The 25,511-nt window shown below is 41.7% G+C and overlaps 1 protein-coding gene across 6 annotated transcripts in view; it reads right to left on the reverse strand.

Moving 5' to 3' along the window:
* ADD2 (adducin 2) overlaps positions 1-25,225 on the reverse strand; it is an 89,483-nt gene extending 64,258 nt beyond the window's left edge. For 4 of the 6 annotated variants that reach the window (XM_016155848.2, XM_016155831.2, XM_016155860.2 and 1 more), the window contains exon 1: positions 24,868-25,224. The gene's annotated coding sequence lies outside the window, so the exon portion shown is untranslated. Of the gene's footprint in view, positions 1-24,867 lie in introns of all 6 variants that reach the window. The other 2 variants (XM_016155870.2, XM_036224597.1) reach the window with 1 other exon arrangement.
* Between the last annotated feature and the right edge of the window lie 286 nt (positions 25,226-25,511).

The raw sequence follows: 25,511 nt of genomic DNA on the forward strand, positions 1-25,511 counted from the left end.
GTCACTTGGAGGAGAGACAGCTCATCAGCAGGGAGTTGAGGCCTTATTCTTCCCCCACGGCCTTTCTCTTGGCTCAGGCTCTATACCTCCAGAAAATTTAGCGGCCTTGCCACCATGATGTGGAAGCTGCTCCTTGGATGGCCAGAGCCATTTGACACACACACTGCCCCTGTGAGCATCTCTCCTGCTACATCTGTACCAGGATTGCAGTGCCAGTCATGCATGCAGCATGTTCAGGAACAGACATGGATTCCAATACTAGGCTGCAGCCAGAGAGTTGAAGACACAAATAAGAAATGGTTGCAACAAGATGGTTGTGGGAAATAATGAAATAATAAATATATATCCTCGTCTCTGCCCCCAGTTCCTGACACAGAGCTCCTAATACCCTTGTCAACTCCTGAGTAAGGAGGGCGCTAGGAGCGTCTTTTGTTCTAATAGTTGGTCTTCAACCCAGGCTCCTGATGCAGCGCTCCTAAAAGCCTTGTAATTGCCTGAGTGAATAAGGGTGATAGGAGCATCTTACACAGAGTTCCTAAATGCCTTGAAGTTTCCTGGGTTATAGGAACATCCTTTGTTCTAGTGAGGTAACGCCTGGGATCCTGGATTGGGGCGGGACTTCAGAAAGAACAAGCCATGATTAGAAGCTTGGAACTTTGAGCCCCACCCCCATCCTCCAGGGAGGAGAGAGCAGCTGGAGATTGAGTCAGTAATTGATCGTGCCTGAGTGATGAAGCCTCTATAGAATTCCCGAATGTACAGGGTTTGGAGAGCTTCTAGATTGATGCCGGAGGGTGGCACACCCCAACTCCACAGGGACAGAAGCTCCTGTGCCTGAGACTCCTATGGACCTCACTCTATTGTATTTTCATCTGGCTGTTCATTTGTATTTTTTAAAATCATGTCCTTATTATATAATAAATCAGTGAATGTAAGCGATTCTTTGAGTTCTGTGAGCTGTTCTAGCAAATTATTGTAGGAACCCCCAATTTATGGCTATTCAGTCAGAAGTATGGGAAGCCCAGACTTGCAACTGGTATCTGAGGAGGGGGCAGTCTTGTGGGACTGAGCCCTGAACTTGCAGGATCTGATGCTAATTCTAGGTAGGTAGTGTCAGAATTGAGTTGAATTATAGGTTGCCTAGCTGGTGTTAGAGAATTGATAGGTGAGGGAAATAATCCACACATTTCGTATCAGAAGCATTGTGAGTAAAGTAAATGAAACGAGAGTTTTCCTTTTCCTTGCCAACGCTCACCAACCTTGGTGTGGAAGAAGATGATGAAACAAAGGGATAGGTTGCCTTGCAGAGGACGTAACAAAAAATCAGAAGCAGTACACCAATAGCAATTTAGGACAGGCAGGATATGCAAGACAGGCAGGGGCACTGAGGCTAGAACACAGCAAAGAACAGAGGCCAAAGAACCAGTCAGCGCGAAATCCCCTGTAATAGAGAACGGCCAATATAGTTTGAGAATCCAGGACATCTGACATTGAAGTGAAAAGGTGTTTCCAGCTCTATACTATAAATACTTCTGTATGCCTAATCCTTTGATTAAAAGTCTGACATGCAGAAGAGCCTTGTGTTAGTGGTGCTTTGGGAGAATAAAGGAGAAAGTACAGCATTTAGTGAGGGCAAACCTATTAACAAAGAGGGCAGCTCCTGTGGGAGGCAGGCTCACAAGTATGACGGATGCCATTGTTCACCAGGATCTGTTACCTCTCTACTTTCAGGTATTGAAGAGGATGATAATTTCCGACCCTCTTCCAGTTCGGCATTGCTGTGCGTCTTTTAGTGATCAGTGAAATATGAACAGGGGTTCATCTGGGGTAAAGCATTTTAGAACCCATCCTCCCGCTGCAGCCACTAGCAATTTCCAAATGGTGACAACTCATTCAGCCTGTCTCTGAGTCAGGAGGACACAGGACAGGTCCCCCCTGCGCTCCCAGACTCAACAGACATGTACCAGAAACAAGGATAAATCACTGCTATAGGTTTTTCTTCTCGATCACTGTGTAAAATCTCAAATTTTGATTTACAAATAAGCTTGTAAAATTCTGAAAGATTTGTCAATCTTGATTTTAAATTAACCTGGTTAAAAAAAAAAAAAAAAAAAAAACCCAGGAGGAGAGGCCTCCCAGAAGCCATGGCCATAGCTTCTTTAAAGTCATCCCTGTGCACGGCAAAGACAAGAACAAGCTTTTAGAAAGAGGGCAATGCCTTTCAAACTAAGGTTTTAATTTGCCAAGTAAATTAAGACATTGTCTTTAAATACTCCCTTCTCAGAATTACTAATACTTTGGGGAATGAATTTCAGAATATTTGTTTTTCATTACAAACTTTATTGGCTGTTCCAGGGCAAGGTGCTGGTATAACTATTTCAAATGAAGCAAAAAATTATTCTGAGTATATTTTTCTGATAAGAAAAATAGAGGTTGGGGCAGAGTGAGAGCTGAGAACCTCTGAAACATAATAGGAGTACCTAGCTTTTATACTGTATTGATATTTTTAATAAATAAAAATGAACTTAATTTGGTAATTTATGGTCACAATAATACCAACTTTTAAATCATTTAGCATTGAAAATGAAAGCATTTAGACTTTGCATTCCAAACAAAATGCGTTTGACTATTTCAAAACTCTGAGTAAATATCTGACAGAAGTAAAGTCTAAAGAAAATTTTAATAGCGATGTTGAATATTTTATAATATTAAAAGCACACTGAGGAGAATTTTCTACCAAATATTGAAGATTTAAATTGCTGAGTTATTCATTCAATCACCTCCATCCAAACTGAATGCTTGGAAAAAATAAATGAACGCTGTCGTTAGATGTTGCCAGTGGTTCAACTGAGGAAAAGAGCATTCAGCAAACTCTATGTAGAAGGTAGAATGGTGAGCAAAATCCAGCAACACCCCAGTAAGCATGAAGTTACAGTTTGGTGCAGGAAACAGGCATTGACCCATAATCACAGAAACTACTTACCTGCACCTGTGATAGCTGTGATGAAGGACACAACTGTGTCAGGAATACCTATACAGGCGTACCTCGTACGCATCGCAGGTTTGGTTGCAGACTACTGCAATAAAGTGAGTGTCACAATAAAGTGAGTTGTAATCTTTTTGCTGTTGGAAAGCCACATCTTCAATTTGCAAAAGTGTAACATCTGTGAAGTGCTATAAAGCAAAGAACAATAAAACAAAGTATCCCTGTATTTGGGGAATTTGGCCTCCTGGTAAAGGTCAGAGACAGCTTTCCTGAGGAAGTGACATTTGAGCTGACGTTGTAGGGAAGGATAGGAGTCAACAATGAAGCAGGAAAGAGAAAGTATTCCAGGCCCCGGGCGCTAGCATGTACAAAGGCCCTGTGGTGCGCCAGAACAAGGCAAGCGCGAGGCATCAAAGGAAGGCTAGTGAGGCCAGAGCAGAGCTAAGGAGCTTAGAAAGGCCAGTGGGGGTGACACATGGCAGCCAGTGGTGCTGGGTCATATTCATCCATTCACCTGCTTACTCATTCATTAAATAAATATTTACTAAGTGCCTTCTATGTGTCGGATATTGCTCCAAGCACCAAGGGAGATAGAGCAGGTAAGGATACTGTTGTCATGGGATTTACATCCTAGATAGATAATAAACAACATACTTTTTAAAACTTGGAGTGATAACAGCTATGAATAGAATTAAAAGAGGGCATCACTGTATTGTAAAGAATAGTAAGATGGCATGTTATGTGTATTTTACAAAATAAATATTGAAAAAAATACAAAAATAGACTCTACACAAACAAATAAAAAAAGAGATTGATGTATTCATTTGGCATCCTATATAGTAATAACTTTTTCAAGTAAGAGACATTATTGGATGCTAAAACTAGTGGGTAAAACTAGAATGAGAAACAGGATGTTTACACAGCCTCAGAGTATATCCCTGCAAGACACTTAGTAATTATAAGAGATAAATAGTAACTGCAGTAGATAAGGCTGGCAGACATCTCCTTAACCAAATCAAGTCGATGTGCTCCACCTGATAGGATGCATGGAGATGAACACAGCATCACCTCTCCAGTACTCCTGCCAAGAATGCATAATCTGAACCAAATAGTGAGAATACATCAGAGAAATCCAAATCGAAGAACATGTAGCAAATAATTGGACCCTTAAAAAATGTCAAAGTTATACAAAATAAAGAAAGATTGAGAAACATTTGTTCCAGCCTGAAGGAATTCAAAGAGACATGATCCTGGATGGACTACTGAACAAGAAAAAAATATTTTATCTTGCTATAGAGAATATTAGTGGAACAACTGGCCGAATTTGAATAAAGCAGATGAGATAATGGGATTGTACCGATGTTAATTGCCTGGCTTTGATCATTGTATTTGGTCATGTAAGAAAATGTCTTTGTTTTTAGGAAACGCACACTGAAATATTTAGGAATAAATGGACAGCTGGACAGCATTATGTCTGTACTTTACTCTCAAACAGTTCATAAAAATCATATATGTGTGTATAGATGTATATGTTTGTATATTATGTATGTATACTATATATGTGGATGGGAGAGAATTCCCTCTAAAGAGATGATGCTTAGGTTGAATTATAAATGACAGTTCAGGCAGAGGAACAGCTAGCGCAAAGGCCCTGAGGCTGGAAAGCACTTGGTGAGTGTAAGGAGCAGGAAGTCCAGTGGCTGAAGCTGAGTGGGCGAGGGAGCAAGTGCTATGAGATTTGAGTAGAGTTTTACCTTTTTTCTAAGAATAACAGGAAGCAATGATCGGTTTTAAATTATGTCCAATTTGCATCCTGAAAGCCCACAGTGGGTATAGTATGAACAGAGCAGAGGGGTGGGACACAAGTAGGAATGGGCAGACCAGTTAGAGGCTGCTGTAGATATCTAAATGGAGGTCATGAGTCTTAAACTCAGAGCGTGAAAGAGATGGAGAAAAGTATATGGGTTTGGAGATGTTCAGGAGACAAACAAACATGAAACAGGACTTGGTGGTGATCTGAATGTGCCCTTGGTTCTCTTCTTTCAAGCTTTGGATCAGTTAAGGAAACTGAACCTAAGATTTCAAGGTGAATTATGAAGATGCCCCTACCCTATCCTTGCTATAATTTGGTGTTTTGTTTTTTTGTTTTGTTTTGTTTTGTTTTGTTATGCCACACCCTTTTCCCACATAATCCCACAAACTACAGAACCAGAGACACAGCAAGTTTAGGCTGCAGAGAGGCCTTAGGTATATGTAAATGGTACTTAGACAAAAGGGGGCTGGTCTCCTCCTGCAGCACAGCCACATCTCTGAGGTTAATGTGGGTTTCTACCATCCCAGCACAAAGCAGGGAAATGTCATGTGCTGGAGGCCAGATCCCCATCCTGAGCCAGACGTCTGCTGCAGAGCACATTCCCCCAGGGAGAGCAGCTTTCTGTGCTGACTGGAAGATTGCCTGCCCCTTCCTCTGGAGAAAGCAGAGCAGATGCTCTCCTATAATGTCCAATTACTCCAAGGAATGTCATCATTTTTATGATTAATCGGTTGCATATTCTCAGGGACATATGTGAGGTGAGTATCCAAGGACGACAGAAGACCCTGCAGAGAGGAGATAAATTGAGCCCAGCCCCTGTAGCTGACAGTTAGAGAAATAGATTAACTGTATAAATTACATAAATATCTCTCCATGTAGATGATTGCCAAGACAAGGACTATTCTAATCTAAATTCACAGAGCAACAAATTTATTTTTAAAACCTGCAGGTTATGTAAATGGTGGCAAAAAGTTGTAAATAATAAATATCCCCTTGACAGAACTGGAATAGTAACAAGCTAGTGAGCCTGCAACTGTGGTTATCACTTATCAAATAGCACCCAATAAATTTTTTTAAAAAGCATTTGTGCTTAAAAGGATTTTTCCAAGGAAAACCAAATCAAGCAGGACTGTCCCAAGTTGCTCTGTAAGGCCTAGCTCAAATGCCAACTCCTTTGTGAAGTTTTCTCTGATCCTTCAAGCTGAATTAAGGGACTTGTCTTCCAAGCCCATCAGTGGGTAGTGAAATTATTTATCATGGTGAGTCTCCCTGAAGATTCTTGTCAATTTCAGTACCTAGCATACTACTCGGCTTCCTTCTCATTCTGGGGCCTTAAAGAAGATGCAAATATGAAAAGCATCAGTAGTAACAGAGCTGCTAGGACTTATGGAAGAATCCATGGGGCCAGGCACTCACTCCACGCACTAATTCTTTTTATCCTCACAATAACCTTAATGAGGTAGGTACCACCAAGATGAGGAAACTGAGCGAGGGGCAAAGAGATGTGTCCATGGTCACATTGCTAGTAAGTGAGGACAATCGGGATTCTAATTCAGGCAGTCTGACTCTGCCACCTCCCAGAATGGGGTGAGATGCGAAATCGATGGCCTGGGAGTCAAAATACTTGTGGCCAAGTGTTTTTTGGTAGTTTGTTATCTGTGTACCTCTAGGTATTCACTGAGCCCTCTTGGCCTCTGGGATCCTAAAGTTAGTTCCAGGTCTTGTCCACACTCACCAGCAAGACAATAACTACTCCCTGGCTGGGCTTCCCTCCAATGAGCACTGCCTGGGGCTGCTAGATTAGCATTTGAGCCAAATGTTTTTGATGAGATAAATGGTTTCGGATGGTTCTACTTGAACATTATTGCTTTCCTAATGTCTCTACTCACATCAGCTTTTGAAGACCAAATGAGGCACTGGACTAAGTGCTTGCAGACAACAAAGATTTTTCAAACAGTCTCCAGGAACTAAGAGTCAAATGGTGGATTCAAAAAAGGAAGCCAGGTCTTGAGATCGCAATCCACAGTTCTATGGCAAGCACTCTCCCATCATGCCATGGGCTCTCCCACCATGCCGTGGGCTCTCCCATCATGTCACAGCACAGCCACTCGGGCAGGAGAAACTCCTCCTGTCTTCTCTACATTACCCCTTTCCTCATGCTTTCTACACACATTTTCCATGAACAGTAGTATCTCTTTATGGGTCAGTAGCTCAGGAACCACTTACAATTTTCAGACTGACCTTTCTAAAACATTACTCAATGATAAACAGATCTTTTCCTTTGCGCTCAGGGGGATTACAACTTCAAATTCTTCTCTTTTTTTCTTTTTTGTACAGTAAGTCAACTACCAAAATTGTACCAGGACAATTGCTCCTTTTGGCTGCTGCCTATGGATATGAGGCCAGTGTGACCTGTGCTTTCTTAGAAACTTATAAGGACATATAATTTTAATGGTTAAAAAAAATTTTTTCACCATTTTTACTAAGAGGAAAAAAGGTGTTTTGACATCCCAGGTTGATTACCTTCACCCAGAAAAGAAGGAAAGAGTTTATATTTGTAGTAGAGATTGAAGAATGGCAATCTCCATGATGGTTTTCCCCCAAGCCAGCAGGCTCTCACTTGAGAAGAACATTCCTGTTCTCAGGTTTGATGACCTGATGGCCTTATCATGTGGGTCCTTTCCTCCTGTTCACCTGCCTCCAGGTAGAATTAGAAATGTCACACGGTCAAGCAGAGATCAAAAAGAAACCATTTTTGGAATCTGTGGTAGATGCCTGTCTCTTTATCTTTCATATTACTGTCTGCTGCTTTACTGTCAGGCTAAGTCTACTGTCAGGCTAAGCCAGGTTACACTGTATGAAACAGCCTCCTTTCCCCTGGCCTGTGTGCCTCCCTGAACACGCACAGAAAAAGGAAGAGAACCAAATGAAGAAAAGACCTTTTTCGTTCCTTCTCCTATAAAAGACTCCTCACTGCAGGTCCTATTGAAGAATGAAGGCATGTGCTTTGACTCTCCTGGTGATTAGGATGTGACCAAAGAAGGGATCATTGAAGACCCCCGCCACTGACAAGGTCTCCTGAGCCGTAAGGCAGCATCAGTTATCTCTGAGAAGGTGGGAACCTCTGCCTGCTTATTGCTTCAAATGTTGGCCAAAAGATGATTCTATAATGCATTCCAAGTGTATTACTTTAAACATGGCAGCTATGTATTTAAGCATATGCAAAGAGGGAAGCTCCAAATTCACTTAAAGCACATTAAAGAAAATGCAATTAGCTTAGGAGTACAAACACACATCAAACCATTAAATAATTTAAAAGGCACTTAAGTGTAGCATGGTGCCATACAAGTACGGGCACTCATACTACTTGAGTTGTACTGAGCTAAAATGTTTGGCAGGATTAAACTTGGAGGCTGATGCTAAAAACCTGGACTTCTGTAGGAAGCATTGTCTTATAAAGAACAATGGGGACAAATTTTTAACAAGGGTGATCTCCTGGTCACTAACACCATGTGAAATTATGTGCACGGCAGTCACCGTCAGCTGCCTAGGGAATACTCACCTTCCCATCTTCCTTCCAACAGAACCTCAATTTTGTCCAAGGTACAATACGCCCAACAACAGGATAAACTTTAGGAAGCAGGCTCTCTCTCATGCTCTATCTCTCTCTGTCTGTCTCTGTCTCTGTCTCTGTCTCTCTCTCTCTCTTTCTCTCTCTCTCTTGGTCTCTTGGTCTCTCTGTCTCTGTCTGTCTCTATCTCTCTTTCTCTGTCTCTGTTTCTCTTTCTCTCTGTCTATCTCTCTCTGTCTCTCTCTTTCCTAGACGCAAGATGTACAAGTATAAATTCTTAGCAAAATCAAAACATAAAATCATTGCAACTTTGCATACTGCGTTGAACAGTGTCTCCCAAAAGGTCATCTACAACTGGAACCTGTGAATGTGACCTTACTTAGAAGTAGGGTCTTCGCGGAAAGTTAAGATGAAGTCACAGTGGATTAAGATGGGCCTTGAATCTGATGGTAGCGGTCCTTATAAAAAGAGGGAGACTTGGACATACAGAGGCACAAAGGACAGACAGACACAGAGGAGAAGACCATGTGATAATGGAGGCAGAGACTGGAGTTATGCAGCTGCAAGCCAAGAAACACCAAGAATTGCTGGCAACCACCAGAAGGCAGGAAAAGCCAAGGAAGGATACTTCCATAGAGCCTTCAGAGGGAGCATGGCCCTGTGAACACCTTGATTTCAGACATCCAGCCTCCAGAATTGTGAGAGAATCAACTTCTGTTGTTTTAAACTACTCATTTGTAGTACTTCATTAAGACGACCCTAAAAACGAAAATACTTTGTTACATTGCAACAAAGTTTAAATTGTAATTTTTTTCCCTCTATGCACTGATGAAAATTAAGGCTCAATATGGAGGCGTGGCCATCTAGAGAGCCTGCTTCAGCCCCATCCATCATCCTTTCTGCCATATTTGAGATTCTTATAAGGAACTTATATTTCTCCTGTCTCTTTTCTTTGAAATTAAATGGCATCTTGAAAACTCTGATGTTAAAAAAAGTAAAGAAGTTGACATTTAGAAAGCAAAACCCTGAAGAACAGCTTTTCAGGAACCCCGAATTCGCCAGTAATTATGTGCCCTGCCTTGGGTCAGTGCTTTGTCTTCTCTTGGCTTCATCGGCCTGATCTCTGTAACACAGGGGCTGGACTGGAAGTTTCTCTACGGTCCCTTCCACTTGAACATGCCAGGATTCCAGTGGGAATGTTTTACTTATGTGACATCTGACACATGTTACTAAGAAACATAAAGACAGAAAGGCCCTGGCTAATGCTTAGGGCTCCTTTCGAGCTTTTTTGAGTTCATTTATATATTTTTTAAAAATCTTACACTCTAGGATATTTCTTTGAACAGAGCTAGAGAAAGAAATGCAGTATTATGTTTAGTGTAGTGTTTGCCTTGGCATATAAAAAGTTCTAAAAAGATGACTGATTCTTAAGAGAAGGCTGTAATGGGATTTATAAAGATAATAATGAATGTACATCTCCCTTTCCCACCCTTGAGAGAAACACTTATAAAAATAAGTAAACTTTCACATTATAAAAGATGTCTTTATTTTATAAACAATGTTATTAAAGATTTCCTTTAAAATAAACAGCATAGCAAAGTAGTGGTTTAACCTGTTCTTCTCCAATCTAAATAAACCAAGTCTCTTCAGAAGTCTTCATATGAACTAGCTTCCATCTACCTGACCGTGTAGGTTGCTTTTCCCTGAACCCCAGCCACTTCTCACCATATCTTGTAAGTGTGATGGCCAACACAGAACGCAATACTCTCAAAATTGACATAGGCAAAGAAAGCTTAGGAAAAGAATATATCTTGGAGCTTAATGTCATTATCTCGCTATATATCTCACAGGTTACAGAAAATGCAGTGATGTAATGAGAAATAAAAGTATCCCTGCTTTTTTCAAGGACACACTAAACACAATGTTTTCATAAGACACGCCACAAAATTGTAATTATCAGACATAAATAATTTTAATGCTTTGAATGCATAAAACCCTTTTCAAAGGTGGTTTGAAGAAGCCAAAGGTTCTATAATATGCACACCATTTGAACATTTGTCTATGGACATTTACAAGTAAGTTGTGCTTAGCAAGGACAAAGAAACCTTAAAATAAATACTGTCTCCCTAATTCTCCTTTGCCTTGGGTCAGTGCTTTGGGTCAGTACTTACAACAAAGGAGAAAAATAAACCAAAAGGATGAATTGGATTTTTTAAAGATATAAACTGCAAGTCTATATAGGGTTATATTGTTATTAGTTGTAAAGTTTGTCAATTTATTCAATCCATAAAGATTTATTTATTGCCTATTATGTGTCCACTTCTCTCATCCAAAAAATTAGATCAATAATACCATCTCTCTTACAGGGTTGTTGTGCTAATTAGACCTTAAATGCATATAAATACAAATGTATACTGTTATCTTAGTCAGCTCAGGCTGCTATAATAAAAAAAAAAAAAAACATAGGCTGGGTGGCTTATAAACAACAGAAATGTATTTCTCACAGTTCTGGAGGCTGGATGTCTCCAGGGAGATGAGAGCTGACGGATTCAGCATCTGCTGAAGTCCCCTTCCTGATTCATAGATGGCCATCTTCTCACTATGTCCTCACATGGTAGAAGAGGCAAGGAACAGCTCTGAGATCTCTTGTATAAAGACATCAATCCCATTTCTGGACCTAATCACCTCCCAAAGACTCCACCACCAAATACTGTCACAATGGGGATAAGGTTTCAACATATAAATTTTTGGGGACACAAACAATTCTAAGACTTGGGGCATGAGCAACTGGGAGGATGAGGTACTGCAGAAGAAAGTGGGTTTGAGGAAAGAAGTCAAGAACTCTGATAGGGTTGTGTTAGCTTTGGTCTGAGATGCCTATAAGATATCCATGTGGAAATGGCAAGGAGGCCATTGGGTATACAAATCTGCAGCCTCACCACTCAACACTACTCAGAGTAAGATCCCCAGGCCAGCAGCATCAGCACCATCTTAGAGCTTGTAGGAAATGCAGAATCTTAGACCCCACCCTAGACCAGTAGAATCAGAATCTACATTTTAACAAGATCCCCATATGATCCATATGCATGTAAAGTTTGAGAAGCACTAAGCTAGAGTTCTAGGGAGACAGAGACTTTATACTCCTCAGCATATAAATGATTTTAAAGGTAAGGCATGGATGAGCTCCCATGGGGAGAGTCTGTAAAGAATACTGGGTGGCCCAAGGCAGATTCATGGGGTTCTCCACATTTGAGGTCTGGTAGAGGAGAAGGGAACCCTACAGAGGAAGAGCAGAGACATCCAGTGAACCAAAGGAGACTAAAGGGTCCCAGAAGCCAGACAACAGAATGTTTCAAGAAGTGATCCACCATATTAAATGGGGCTAGTGGGTTAAGTAAGAAAAGAACAGAGAAGAAGCCATCAGATTTGGCAACAAAGAGGTCATCAGTGACCTTGACAAGAGCAGCCTCGGTAGCATAGAGAGGACAGTAGACCAAGTGGAGAAGAGGAAGTGAGACAGTGAGCAAAGGTAACTCTTGCAAGGAGTATGGCTGAGAGCATAAAGAAAGAAATGGGATAGTAGCTGAGATGCTTAGGTAGGAGATGTTGGAGCAAGCCTGAATGCCGATGGGAATGTTGCAATTGAGAGTGGGAGAGAGAGAAAGGTAGAGAGAGGAAGAGACAAAGGAAGGGGAGAAAGAGAGAAAGAAAGAGGAAGGAAGAGGGAGAGAGGGAGAGAGAGAGAGAGGGAGAGAGGGAGAGAGGGTGGGGGCAAGGGAGAGAGAAAGAGAGAGAGAGAGAGGCAGGTTGGTGGGTTAAGCAAGAGAAAAGAGGGGAAAAAAGACCAATTGCTGGAGTGATGTTTTTGAGAAGATGAGAGGAAAGGGGGCCCAGAGCCCAGAGGGAGGATGGCCCCTGATAGAAGCAGGGCCACTCAAGCTCATTGCTTCTGTTTCTTAATGAAGTTGGAGGCACCCAGCAAGGGGGGTGGGGTGGGTAGGGAAGGAGATTTTTTTTAAAGGAGGAGTGAATTAGTTATTTTGGTGGTGGAAAAGTAAATGCCTCAGGACTGCCAGGTAGTATGAGGTATTTTGAGATTTTTGGCCATGCATTTGAGAAAGCCCACACTTTCCCATCATATGCTTCCAAAACTGTCCTGCTCCGATGCATGAGCCATGAATTATGAGAAAGTGCATCTTCTCCATCTGTCCTCATTATTCCCATAAGCAGTTTATAACGTTAGAGGTCACCATCAGCAGAGCAAGTTTAGACAAAGGAATCATCCACAGCCAAAGCAAGATGGTGATATGAAAGGACAGAAGCCTTTCGTCCTCTCCATGAGATTTATGGCCGAGGGTGATGTGGGAATTACTGACAGGAGAACACAAGATGCCTCAAGAGAGGAAGTTTGTCCTTCTCTTCTCATAATTCGCGAGAACTGCTGGGAGGGCTCTCATGAGACTAGTAGTTTGGTAAACAACACCAGACACTGTTAATTGCCTTTAAGTGAGTTTTGAACAAGGCCACAGTCAATAGTGCCTCTTTGATTACCTTCCTTCCTGCTTGGAAACCAATGTCATTGAATAATCACATAATTATTTGCAGCACTCCCTAATCCAGCTACAAAAAGCCAATTTCTGTGATCCAAAAATCAAATTTAAAACCTGACTCTCCCCTGAGCATACTCAGGACCTGGGGGCAGTGTAGACAGCCTCCTTGTGCCCCAACCCCACCTCCATCTATTTCCACTGCTTCAAAAACCTCATTGACCTGGGACCACACGTCTTCCAACTAGACAGACTTCCTATCACCCCCCTGCCCCTGTGGCTATCCTCTACCACTCCCCTGGTCACTCCCCTTGTTCAATGATGACTTCACCATTTCCCCTCCATCACTATCCTTTCTCTTTCCTGATGACTTCAGGTACACGTCCACACAGCAATCTACCCAACACCCAGACTTACAGTTCCTTGGCCTCTAAGGCCAATTATCTCTACTTTCACCCCAGCCTCAGCCACCCACTCCCATGATCATACACCCTAGATCTTGCTGTCACCAATAAGATCACCATCGCCAAAATCTAGATTTCGCATCCTATTTCTTGACCATCCCCTTCCAGCCCACTTACTCTGATATCCCCCCTCTAGTAATTCTCCAACGTCTCTGAGGCTTTCTACTCTTTCATTACCTACCCCCAAACTTCACTCTTCACATCTCTCCTGATCTTAAATAAATAAGCTTAAATAAATCGTTCAGCTGGGTAACCATTTCCTTGCGAAACACCTCTGACTCCTCCATCCCTCTCTCCATTGCTGTTCTCGCCTCACAGAATGTGAGAACCCCACCTTTGGTTAAATGCTACATGACCTTGCTCCTGGCGTACTTCTGAGTAGTTGACCCCTGCACGCAACTATGTGGAGAGGACTCATTTTAAAATTCCATCCACACCTTTCCAATGATTTCTTAGCATTGCCTGGCAACCTGCCCTTCCTTGGTGTATACTCTTCTCTCCTTAAATCTCCTCCACACCCTCCTCACTCCCACTTTCAGCCAACAACGTTGTTTCAACTAGCAAAATGAAACACCTGCAATCAGCCAGTACTACCTCATCCTCCAACCCAGTCCCACTAATCCGCCTAAGTCAGCTCTAAGTCACCTCCCCAGAGAGGCCTTCCCTGGCCACTCTGGTTAAAGCAGCCTCTGTGGTCACTCTCTCTCATGATCTGAATTTACTTTTTGTACAGGTATCAGTGCCTGGCACTGTTTGTTTATTTTCACATTTAGCACCTTTCTCTCCTTACTAGAGCGTGACCTCCTGATTCACCATGGCATCCCCAGCACCTGCAACAGTAGCTGCTCCTAGAGGGTATTCAGTAAACACTTGTTGACTGACTGAATGACTGATATGCATAGTCACACCCAACAAACTTATCTACCGCTGTGATAAATTACTCATCATTGCCAGTATACCTCGATTGCATTAAAATAAAATTCTATGGCTGTAAAATACACATAAAATTTACCATCTTAACTCTTTTTATATGTACAGTTCGGTGGTATTAAGTACATTCATAATGCTGTGCAGCCATCACCACCCATCTCTGTAACTCCTTTCATCTTACAAAACTGAAACTCTATACTCATTAAACACTAACCCCACGTGCACCCCACCCCTGGCCACTACCATTCTACTTTCTATCTCTATAAATTTGACTACTCTAAGTACCTCATGTAAGTGGAATCATACAGTATTTGTCTTTCTGTGCCTAGTTTATTTCACTTAGTCTATGTCCTCAAGGTTAATTTATGTTGTAGTATATGTCAGAATTTTCTTCCTTTTAAGGCTGAATAATATTCCATTGTATGTATATACCACATTTCCTTATCCACACTTGTGTTGCTTCCATGTTTTATAGGTTGTAAGTAGTGCTGCTATTCACATGACTGGACAAATATATCTTCTAGTCCCTATGCCAATCAAATTTAAACATACATTTTCTTAAACATCTTTTATGCACCTTCTCATCACCCTCCCAAAATTAACAGTAGGGCTGCTATCTGTCTATTTGTCTATTTTAAAGAGACATTGCTGAACTAAAGGTATAAAGACCAGAACTGAAGTAAGCAAACTAAAAATAATGGAATCAATATTTCAGCTATCTTCCTCTCTTCCTCCCTCCTTCCCTAAGGAGCAACCTCTCAATACAAACCACAAAATCCTCCAGAGAAGAACTCCAGAAGGGGCCTATGCAGGAGGGAAGGATCAGATACCCAAGCACCTGACTTTACCCACCGCCCTCCAACATCGCCTTCCTCTTAGGCAGCTCTTCCCACATCCCCTCATTCCACTCCCCCACAGTATGCTTCTGCTCCCCCTTTGAGACTAAGGAAACATGCTTCCCTGTTTGCTTTAGAGTGGCAGAGGCTTACTGACATTTAAAAAACAAGACACAACCAAAGAAGAGATACTATGACATTCAAGCTCATGAAAAGATGCTCAGTGTCATTGATCATTAGGGAATTGCAAATTAAAATCACCATGAGATACTACCCCACAGCAATCATAATGGCTAAAATTTGGGGGGAAAAAAGGGGAAAAAAAGCAATACCACGTGAGGAGCAATTAGAATTCTCATACACTGTTGGTGGAAATGCAAAATGGTATGTACAGTTATTGTGGATAGAATTTGGCAGTTTCTTATGAGTTAAGCATACATTTACCACACCACATGGCAGAGAATTATAATCTTGCACTTACACAAAAACCTACCTTCCAGTACATACAATGGCTTTATTCATAATTGTCAAAAACTGGAAATAATCCAAATGTCCTTTAATAGGTGAAGGCTAAACAAACTGTGGTACAGCTATCCAAAGGAATACTATGCAGCAATCCCAAAACTGAACTGTTAGCATTATAACAACACAGATGAATCTCACAAACATTGTGCAAGGTAAAAGAAGTCAGGCACAAAAGGCTACATTGTCTGATCCCGTTTACATAACGTTACAGAAAGGCAAAACCAAAAACGAATGGGTGGTTGCCGGGAGCTGTGGGAACTTTTTAAAATCTTGATTGTGGTAGAGGTTTCATGACTGTAATATTTGTTAAATTCATAGAACTATACATCTAAGAAAGGTGAATTTTACTATACATGTAGATCATATCTCAATACGCTTAATTTTAAAAACACAAATAAATAAATTAAAAAGTGACCCTCTAGACCCACAGCAGAGTACTTGTGCATAGGTACTGCATAGTTTTCATACAATACTGTTAAAAAAAAATGACCTTCTGTACAATATTGGGGGAACACAATAGTAAATATACCAGCAACACAAACAGCATACGAATAAATCATTTTTAAAAACCTAGTTTCCAATCCTACAGTAGAAGCATTCTAGCCTTGAAAGAACCCACATATGATGCAGTACCTTGCCCGAGACTTTCAGAATCCCTCCCAAGTGCCATCTGGGAGCTGGGCAGCCATCCATCTCAGCCCCTCCTTGAATAGGGCACAAAGGATCTTATTCCAAATCCATAGTCACCTGGGCCCTCTCATAGGCAAAATCAAAATGACTGACATCCTGAAAGGCAGAGCCCACCCTTGCTGCCTTGTCCAAGAGCCTCGCCCACACCACCTCACAATTACAGCAGCAAAAATATCATTAAAACAAGTTACAATGGGCCATGGGAATTACGAAGTGGGAATGGAGACCTTCTCAAAACCTTACTCACTGAAAGAATAGTTTAGCAGGTTAAAGGTAATGAAGTACCCTGAATAGGGGAGACACCAAGATAGTTACAGATCAGCATGAGGAGTGGCTCTGCAAACAGAAGCCCCACTTTCTTGGCCTGCTCCTCACGTCCCAGCAGGCTTGATGAAAAGCTCCATTTTTAATAAAACAGCAAACAGGACAAAACAACAGATCTTTTTTAATTGTGGAAAAATTTGAAAGTATACAAACTTAGAGAGCATACTATAATGAGCCCCAAGAACCCATCACCTAGCAGTTTGCCTGAGAGAGTCCAGGTTACACTTCTCGTTTCAATGTAATTGTTAATTACATCTCCTTTCGCTCAAAAAAGTGCCAGTTTAGATGATAGATAATATCCAGCCTCAACAATTATCAACTTACAGTCTATCTTAATTCACCTCTAACCCTCTTTATCCTCCCATAAAAAGATGATTTTGAGATAAAGCCTAGATATTGGATTTCATCCATAAATATATTAAACAGTTAAAAGGAGATTTTTTAAAACATTCTTTGACATCCTTAATCTTGATATATCTTCAGCTCAGAACTAAATATAACAAGTGCAGGCTTCAAAGATGACAACAGTTTTACAGACTGTGGCTTTAGCAGAGTTAAGATATATATAGCAATATCCCCAAACTGTTTTCAGTTTTAACGATGATTGCTAAGGCTGAAAAATGAAGCAGTAATCTCCAAATTAGATGGAAACATAGAGGCAACAAATTTCTTGTGCAGATTTTCTTTCTGAATAAAGAGGCTTTGGCACCCTCAGACCCTTCCTTCTCATCCAGGCAGAGAACGCCAGCGGCCCCTTCCCCTGCAAGGACACACTAGCTTAGCTCACGTAGTTTCTCCATTAGGTCCTACTTTCTGGGTCTAAATGAAGTACTGAACACTTTAAGAGTTTTCAGCTTTTAGAATTACCTTATAGACAAACCATGGAAACCCACTATGGCTGTGGAACAGAATGAATATTTTATCAATTTTGATAATGCAAAAGTAAATGTTCAGCTAGAAGGAAGGAGGAAGCAGGCAAGGTGAGGTGGTGATAATACCCTTATCTTACAGAGGAGAGAGTGAAATGACCCAGTCAACAGTCGTGAAATGCAAAATCTGGTTTTAAGAAATTTATTGGCTGGAGTGGCAGGGATGAAAGGTGGTGAGGAGATGTAGGCATGGTGTAAATAAGTTACATCCTTGGCTTTTACGCGGAAACTCACCAGATGATGATCGAAGTTGATAAATTCGGACACAGCAATATCTGCATATTATTTTGAGAAATAGAATAGAGAGCACAGCTAAACACAGTCGTTTGCCCTTGGATAAAGGATTTGGGGTGAGGCAGGAAGTCTTGCTTCTTGCTAGAAGCCCTTCAGTCCTGTATGACTGATTAACTATGCACATGTATTGCCTTTAAAACAATAAAGATTGGGGACAGGAGAAGAAGAATAAAATAATGGTATGTTTTATGAAATATGAGAAAGGAAGTCTCACGCACAGTACTGTTGGAACAAGCACAGATGGGTTAAGCTAGATACCGCATAACTATGGTAACAGATGTAGCTAATTTAGGACACAAATGAGGGTGTTGGAAGAATCTAAGAGAAATGTGGTGCTAAGAGGGAAGGAGAATAAATTCTAAATAAAGGAATGCTGAAATAACCAGTGTGGATGCTCTGCCATCTGACACAGGAAAGAAAGAACTGAGCCCACCCTCATTTTTCTGGTGTCTTTTCACCATAGATTTTTAAAAGTAAAAGTCAAGAGATTCTTATACAGGCTCCATGTTGAGCAAAGAAAATAAACATGATGAAATTCATACTCAATAAAATAATATGGGCAGAAAATCATGTCCATTGTTAAATGAAATTCTGTCTTCATAAAGTCCCCATGCATTTCAAAGTTTAATAAATTCATTTGTCCTTCAAGAAAAACATTTTTACAAAGACATTTAAATACACATGTATTAACTTTCCCTTCAATAAAATGATTCACAATTCAGCACAAGCATTTAACTACCCCTTTCAAAGATCTACAGAAAATTACCAAAGGAATATAAAAATAGGAACAAATTTGCATCACTTCTAGTTACCAGGAAGGCTGCCATCCACACGACAGAATCTGTGAGCAGTGGACATCTTTGCAACATTGATTCTTCCCATCCAGGAACATGACATTCAATTTCTGGAGTAAATATTGGTAGTTGATATTTTCTGTGAAAATTGTCCATTTCATCAAGATTTTCACATGTTAGTATACAATAATGCAGAGTATTCTTATGATTTCAAATTTCTTCATCTCTTTGTTCTACATGTCACTTCTAGTGTTCATTTTTTTTCTTTTTGTCTTAATTAGGCTTGCTAGAAGTTTGTGTCTTTGATTGGCTTCCTTAAAGAACCAACTTGACAGACAAAAAGTGTGGGTAGGGTATATAAAGTGGAGAAAAGAGCCTGTGAAAGGTGAGGAAGCTGGTGGGGGGTGGGAAGGGGAGGGAGATAATGTTCAGAAAGATGGTGGTTCAGCCCATGGTTCGGTGGACCTAGAGGATACAGTGTGAAGAAAGAAGCTGTAAGCAGGAAAGGTGGGTAAGGAGTTTGGGTAGAGGAATGACAAGATTCAATTCTTGTTTAGGAAGGATTGCTGTAGTTGGATGGAGAGAGGTTGGGCTCAATGTCGGGAAGAGAAGGGGGAGGCTCTAGAGTAATCCAGAGTTCCAGCCAGGAGCAGTGGGGCTGTGTGAAATGGAAACACAAGCAAAATGAGCCCAGGCAGGATGGAGGGCAACCTCATCAACAAAGAGACCAAAGCCTAGTTGGGCCTCGCAGAAGCTACACTAACGGGAATCACTGTGGCCGCCTGAAGGAAGCTGGTGGCTTCTTGTCTAAATTGGCAGGGAAGTAGGGGGATAACCCATGATTTCCCTCATATCTGTTTTTGCGTTTTGTTTTTTGTTTTTTGTTTTTTTTTTGGCAAGGGGAGGGGTGGGTTTTTTTGCTTTTTGTTTTTTGGTTTGTTTGCTTGTTTCCTCATCCTGTTCCCCTCCCCTGTTTGGCCTAATATGGCATCTGGCCTGAAATTCCAAGTCCTTACAGGTCCATGTCTGGTCCAGTCAGCTATCTGTATATGTGTGAGGATGGGGTGGAGGGTATCAAATGGTCTTTAGAGCTGCCATTCATAGAAGCCAGAGGGATTTGCTACTTGTAAGTCTTTTCCTGCCACTTCAAGGCTGGGCCAAGGGAAGATCATCCAGATATCACATGGAGCACTGAAATTTGTTTTCTGGCAACTACGTCCTAAACTTCCTGGAATCCAGGTCCTGCCTGGGTTGTTTGTGGGTGCGGTCCTGTGTCAGAGCAAATATATTAGGAGTATTTACTGCTGGACCAAGTGGCATTCATTTATGTACTCATGTATATCTTTATTTAGAGCTGTAACTGTTGTGGTGTTCAGAACTGACCTGGGTTAAAGCTGGCTATGTTAAAGCCTCACTTTACTGGGGATTCCCTCAGCATATGTCAGGATTGGGGGTCAGGATTGGGTGTCCAGACACCCCAGGTTGAAGGTGCTGATAAGAGTTCCTAGGACCCTTTGATTTACAGCCCTGCCCTCACCCAACCGCACCACAACCCATTGGGCCTGGTGCAGTGAGCCTAAGGAATATTCTAGGACTCGGCTGGGAGAACGTCCCTGCTTCTTCCCAGGAGGGACCCTTGTTGAATCATGAGCTGGCTAATATTGATTGGCATCATCTGTACCATATCTTCTAGAAAGTCCTTAAAGAATCTGGGTCCATTGTTCTCTCCCTGTCCTCTGAAACTAAGAGGGGTCTGTCTCCGTCCTCCTTTGCCTGGCACCGTCCTGGCTTTAGCACTGAAAGCCCCTCATCCCAAGAAACTCCTAAGTCCTGGCCATCAAATATGACTCTGTGCATGTGTGTATGTGTGTATTTCTGTGAAATATTTATGTCTACATCTATGATACGTATATATCAAAAGGAAAGCTACCAAAAAACCCGATTATGGTAGGAAACTAACATTTATGGTAATCTTTGAAAGATCACTTAGGTACAAAAAAAATTTTTAAATAGATTTGAACAATATATTCAATAAACTTGTTTTAATCCATACAATTGAACATTGCACTTTCTTTTTTTCACTTCGTTCCATAACATCGACAAACCTTCCATGTGTAGTTTATCCTGGAAGATAGGTCAAGATGAGTCTTTGCTGGCAGCTTGCCATTTCATAGGTGCTCCTTGAATCTGTGGGATTTTGCTGATGTTGAATACAGGGGCAGTTTTTGGTGTTACTGCCTGAAAATTCTTGCAGGCTAAAACTATGGCAGTCAAGGTATACAAAGTCAAATATTGGGGCTGCACTTTCTCTTCTAGAGATTCAAAATTCTCTTCCAAGAATCTTAGGTGTGTCCTTGTACATAGTTCAAAATGCATAAACTACATAGAAATTCTTTTTGAAAGAAAAAAATTTCTCATGGACATAAATCACTTATTAAAATGTTACTTAAATATGTACACTCATAAAGACCAGTTCTAAACACTTATACTTTATAGCTCTTACAAAACTAAAATGCCAAAACAAATGTGCAAATAAATACAACTCTCAGACTTTATCAAATTCGTTAAATTAATTCACTGCAACAGATAATATTGTTTTGCTGAAACTAAAACACCATTTGGGGTTTAACAATAGAAAGATATACCCTTGGGTCTAGTCACTACACGTTACCATTTTCTGAATTTTGATTTTAAAAATACAAATGCAGACAACATATAAAGCATGCCTTGCAAAACAATATGAGTAACCTCAAAAACGTGTTTGCTACTTGAAGATAATCAGATATCGGAATTAAAGATTCTACTGAAATTCAAACCACCCTGAAGTCCCTATATAAATGAGGTGTCTCTTCACACTAATAAACTTAGTAATAATCGCTAAAGTTTATTGAACCTTACTATATGCTGCGAGTCTTTTACATGTAATACCTCTAACTCTCACAATATCACTTTGAAATCAATACCACATATTTATCCACATATTAACATAAGAGGAAACTGAAGAACAGAGAGGTTAACTAACTTGCCTGAAGTCTCCTAGCTAAGTAGACAGTCCAGTTCCATTTAATCATTACACCAAATTACCTGTGTCATTGCTGTGGACATAAGCCAGTTTTCATTAAATAGAAATCTAATCCAATTATTGCTGAAACCAGCAACAGTAACTTTTTCATTGCATTTTTACTACAACACCTGCTGCTAATAAATTCCTGAGGCTTGGTCCTCTCTGGGTAGAACCGGCATGAGAGCTGCATTCCTGGCCAGTCCAGCAGTGGTCCCCAGGAGCTATTCTTTTGAATTTGGCAAGCCTGTGCCCTGTGCCTCCTCACCTCTCTCCCCACATGCCCCTGTTTCAAGTCCCCTCTTCTCATTCGTACTGTGATCCAAGACACCGGGCCTGCCTCTAGCTCACATGGGAAAATACAGAGGCAAACAGAGGCCTCAGCACTGATATTGAGGTGGCTGTCAGATTATCCAGAACACATTTTTATTATTCATTATTTAAGGTTATATCACTGAAAAGAAATCACTAATTTTAAAGAAGATACAGATCCCTTAAAATACATATATCCTTAGAATCTCAGGGGTCTGAGAGATGTGTAGTGTGATACGAGCTTACATGGAGAGATGCTAGATAAAAAAAAAAAAAAAAATCCGAAGGCAACCCATCCTGTGTCTGATGAGTCTAATGAGGACACGATTGAAAATGCCATTCCAAACACTGTTTCATATTTGAAAAAAGTTCCTTTCAGCTCTTAGAATCAAGAATTGTTGTGATTCTCTTTAAAAGTTTTTTTTGTTTGTTTTTATGTTCTGAACATGTTGTGTTTCATGCTTTCCCTGCAAAGTTTTTATCACAATTTGTAAATATATATTCATCAGAGAGATTTCTACATGAATGTCTGTTTCTTGCATTCATCTGTAAGTGCCATCAGCGCAGAGACCATGTCTATGTCTCACAGAACATGGCATGTAGTAGGTCCTCACTGAATGTTTGTTGAATGAATAAGTGAGTGAATGAGTCAACAAATAAATAAAACATATGAGCCATGGGCTGGCCAATTTCCCTTTTTACATGAGCTACTAGAAAGTTGAGAGCTGAAAATTATAGAGGGTCTTATGCTTGTATTTTTGCATTAGTCCCATTCTTAATACCATTTTGTGTCTCTACACTTAGTTTCCTGGTTTTCTTTCCCATCTGCTTCTTAGTTAGCCTGCCTTGCTTTATTTTATGAATTCCTATAAACTGTCTTAAATCTCCTGTGGAACAATGTGGGTAATAAGTATATTTATCAAAGCATCTTTATATATATTTAAAAATCGACATTAAAATCTCTGCCAACAAACACATCTGATCACCTGTAAACTCTTAAGAATAGCTGAGATGTGCTAATTCCAGCACTATACTAATATTTAAAGCATATTTAGCCCAAGACTAGGAACTACATGTGGTGTGTCATTTCAGGCAGTGTTGTGTATTGTGTACGTGAGAATCGCATTTCTAACAGGGCTAAAGAATTTGGTAGATGAGAAGGAACACAGGACTTGCTACAAAAATGTTATGGATTTTGGATTAAAGAATGATTTATCATTAGTAGTTCTCCAAAATGTATTCACATCATACTAATACTGAAAAGTCTGCTTTTATTGTGCCCAATTGGGGGTGGGGGTCTGGGCAAGATCCTGGTCCACAGGCATTGAGAAATATCTGGATCACATTGCAGAATAAAGGTACAACATTATAAACTGAAAATATTAAATGACCTAACCCCCTTTTTAAAATCTCTAACGTATACTATTAATATGTTACTGAGCGGAATGACTTGCAAGTCCAAAACTTCAGTTACCTCTCCAGTCTTACTCATTTAAGTCACTTTCACTCCAAATGTTGGCCAACTATTTTTCCCTTAAAATGAAACATGATTTTCAAATCCACTCAATGAGCCCACCCCTCACTGCCCAAGTTAAGTATCTCCTGTATCCCAGCTGGATCCACACACTAGAGGTGAAAGGAGGGGAGTCCACCCTCTCCATTCACTTGCTCCCCTCCTTTGGGGATACTCATAAAACACAAAATGTCCATTTAGAAAACTGAGATTTGATTTGTTATTTATAAGGCTCATTTGAGTCAGTTAAATCTTAGAAGACAAACTGTGAAAGGAGGGAAGAGTGGGCGTAAAGAAACAGATGGGTAATAATCATGTGTCACAGATAAATGACAGTTTTTAAAAGAATTTGATAGGGTGTGGGTTGGGGCTTTTTTCTTTCTCTCCCCCTCTCCGTCTTATTTTCCGGGGTAGGGGGTAGGTAGGGGAGGAGATTAAAGAAGAAAAGGGAGAAAAGGCGAGACAATAGGCTAGACCCGAGCGCCTGATCAGCATCCTAAAGCATTCTGCCCCTCCCATCCTTCCCCCAATACCAGGTACGGTTGCGATTTTAAAACAAGCAGACGCTGGCCCTCGCTGCCGGGCCGGAGGGTGGCCTCCTCCAGAGGTGCAGGAGGGAGTGGGAGGGCGTGGGGGCAGGGGAAGAGAGGAGAGGGAAGATGAAAGCTAAGAGATGAACGGACCAGCAAGACCTCCTTGGGGACAGTGGCCTTTTTTCCCTCCAAAGTACTGGAGTCACATAAAAATCCAAACCCACCGGGACCCGCTCAGTTGCCAGGTCTCCTGCTCCAAATTCAAGCGGCCAACGACGCCGCACCTGCTCGCCCCGCAGCTGCAGCGGAGCGCGTCGCGGGGGCGATGGTCTGGGGAACAGGCCCAGCTCCTCCTAGCGCGCCCAGCACTGCTCTCCCGGAGGGCGGTGGCCGAGTCGGAAGGGGAGGGAGGGGCAGGCCGACGAGGAGAGTCTTGCCACCAGCCCTCCTGGCGGATAAAAAGGCCCCACCTGTCAGGCGTTTGGCTCGCGACGAGCGGGTCCGACCGTCCCTATGCAGAGACTAGGTTTCCAAAGAACCTCCAGTGTTACATCACCAACAGAAACCTTTAGGCATAAAACACAGCCACGGGGAAGGGCTGCATCGCAGACGCACTCACTAACACGCTCACGCATCTGGACCAGCCCGCTCCCGCACGGTGGAAGGATGCTGTAGGGTCTCGAATTCCATTAAAATAAACAAAACCAAGGCAAGCCCACGGTACCCATTCCAGAGACGGGCTTACCTTCTGCACGGCTTCTTATCCATCTCCGGACTTCCGCTGTGGGCTGTTATTTTCGTTTTGTTTCGTGTGTGTGTGTGTGTGTGTGTGTGTGTGTGTGTGTGTGTGTGTGTTTCTTTTCTTTTGGACCTGCTTAATGAATGCACCCAGCTAATCTGCAGAGCAATGTTTTCTCCCCATCCTGCAGCCCCGCACTTGTCAGAGCCGCCTGGAATTCCACCAGCAATGCAGCTTCTCCGCGTCACTGGTGATTTACAGACAACAGAGGCTGCCACTCCTTGACAAAAGGCGTTCGTTCCCGCTCGTCCCTTACAGCCCTGCGGTCAGAATTAAATCCATTTCCCGCTCGAGGCTGGGAGGAAATGAGAGCTCTCCTAGCGGTGCGCGCTGACAAAAGGACGCTTGGCGGTGCCCACAGCGCCCCCTCCAGCGGGCCGCTGCCCCGCCGCCCCGGGCCGCGGTGCTGCAGTGCCCCCGCCCGCAGTGCTCGCCGCCCCACGCTGCCGCAGTCCCGCCGCCCAGGGCCACTGCCCACATACGCGCACGCACCACGAACTGCCCGGTACAGACAAAGAGTCAATATGAGGACTGTGTTACTAGGAAGAAAATTGGAAACATAAGCTCCCTTAGAAGAGATAGCCTCCCTG

This window comes from Rousettus aegyptiacus, unplaced genomic scaffold (genome assembly GCF_014176215.1).
Source record: "Rousettus aegyptiacus isolate mRouAeg1 unplaced genomic scaffold, mRouAeg1.p scaffold_m13_p_7, whole genome shotgun sequence".
In the NCBI taxonomy this organism is placed as follows: Eukaryota; Metazoa; Chordata; class Mammalia; order Chiroptera; family Pteropodidae; genus Rousettus; species Rousettus aegyptiacus.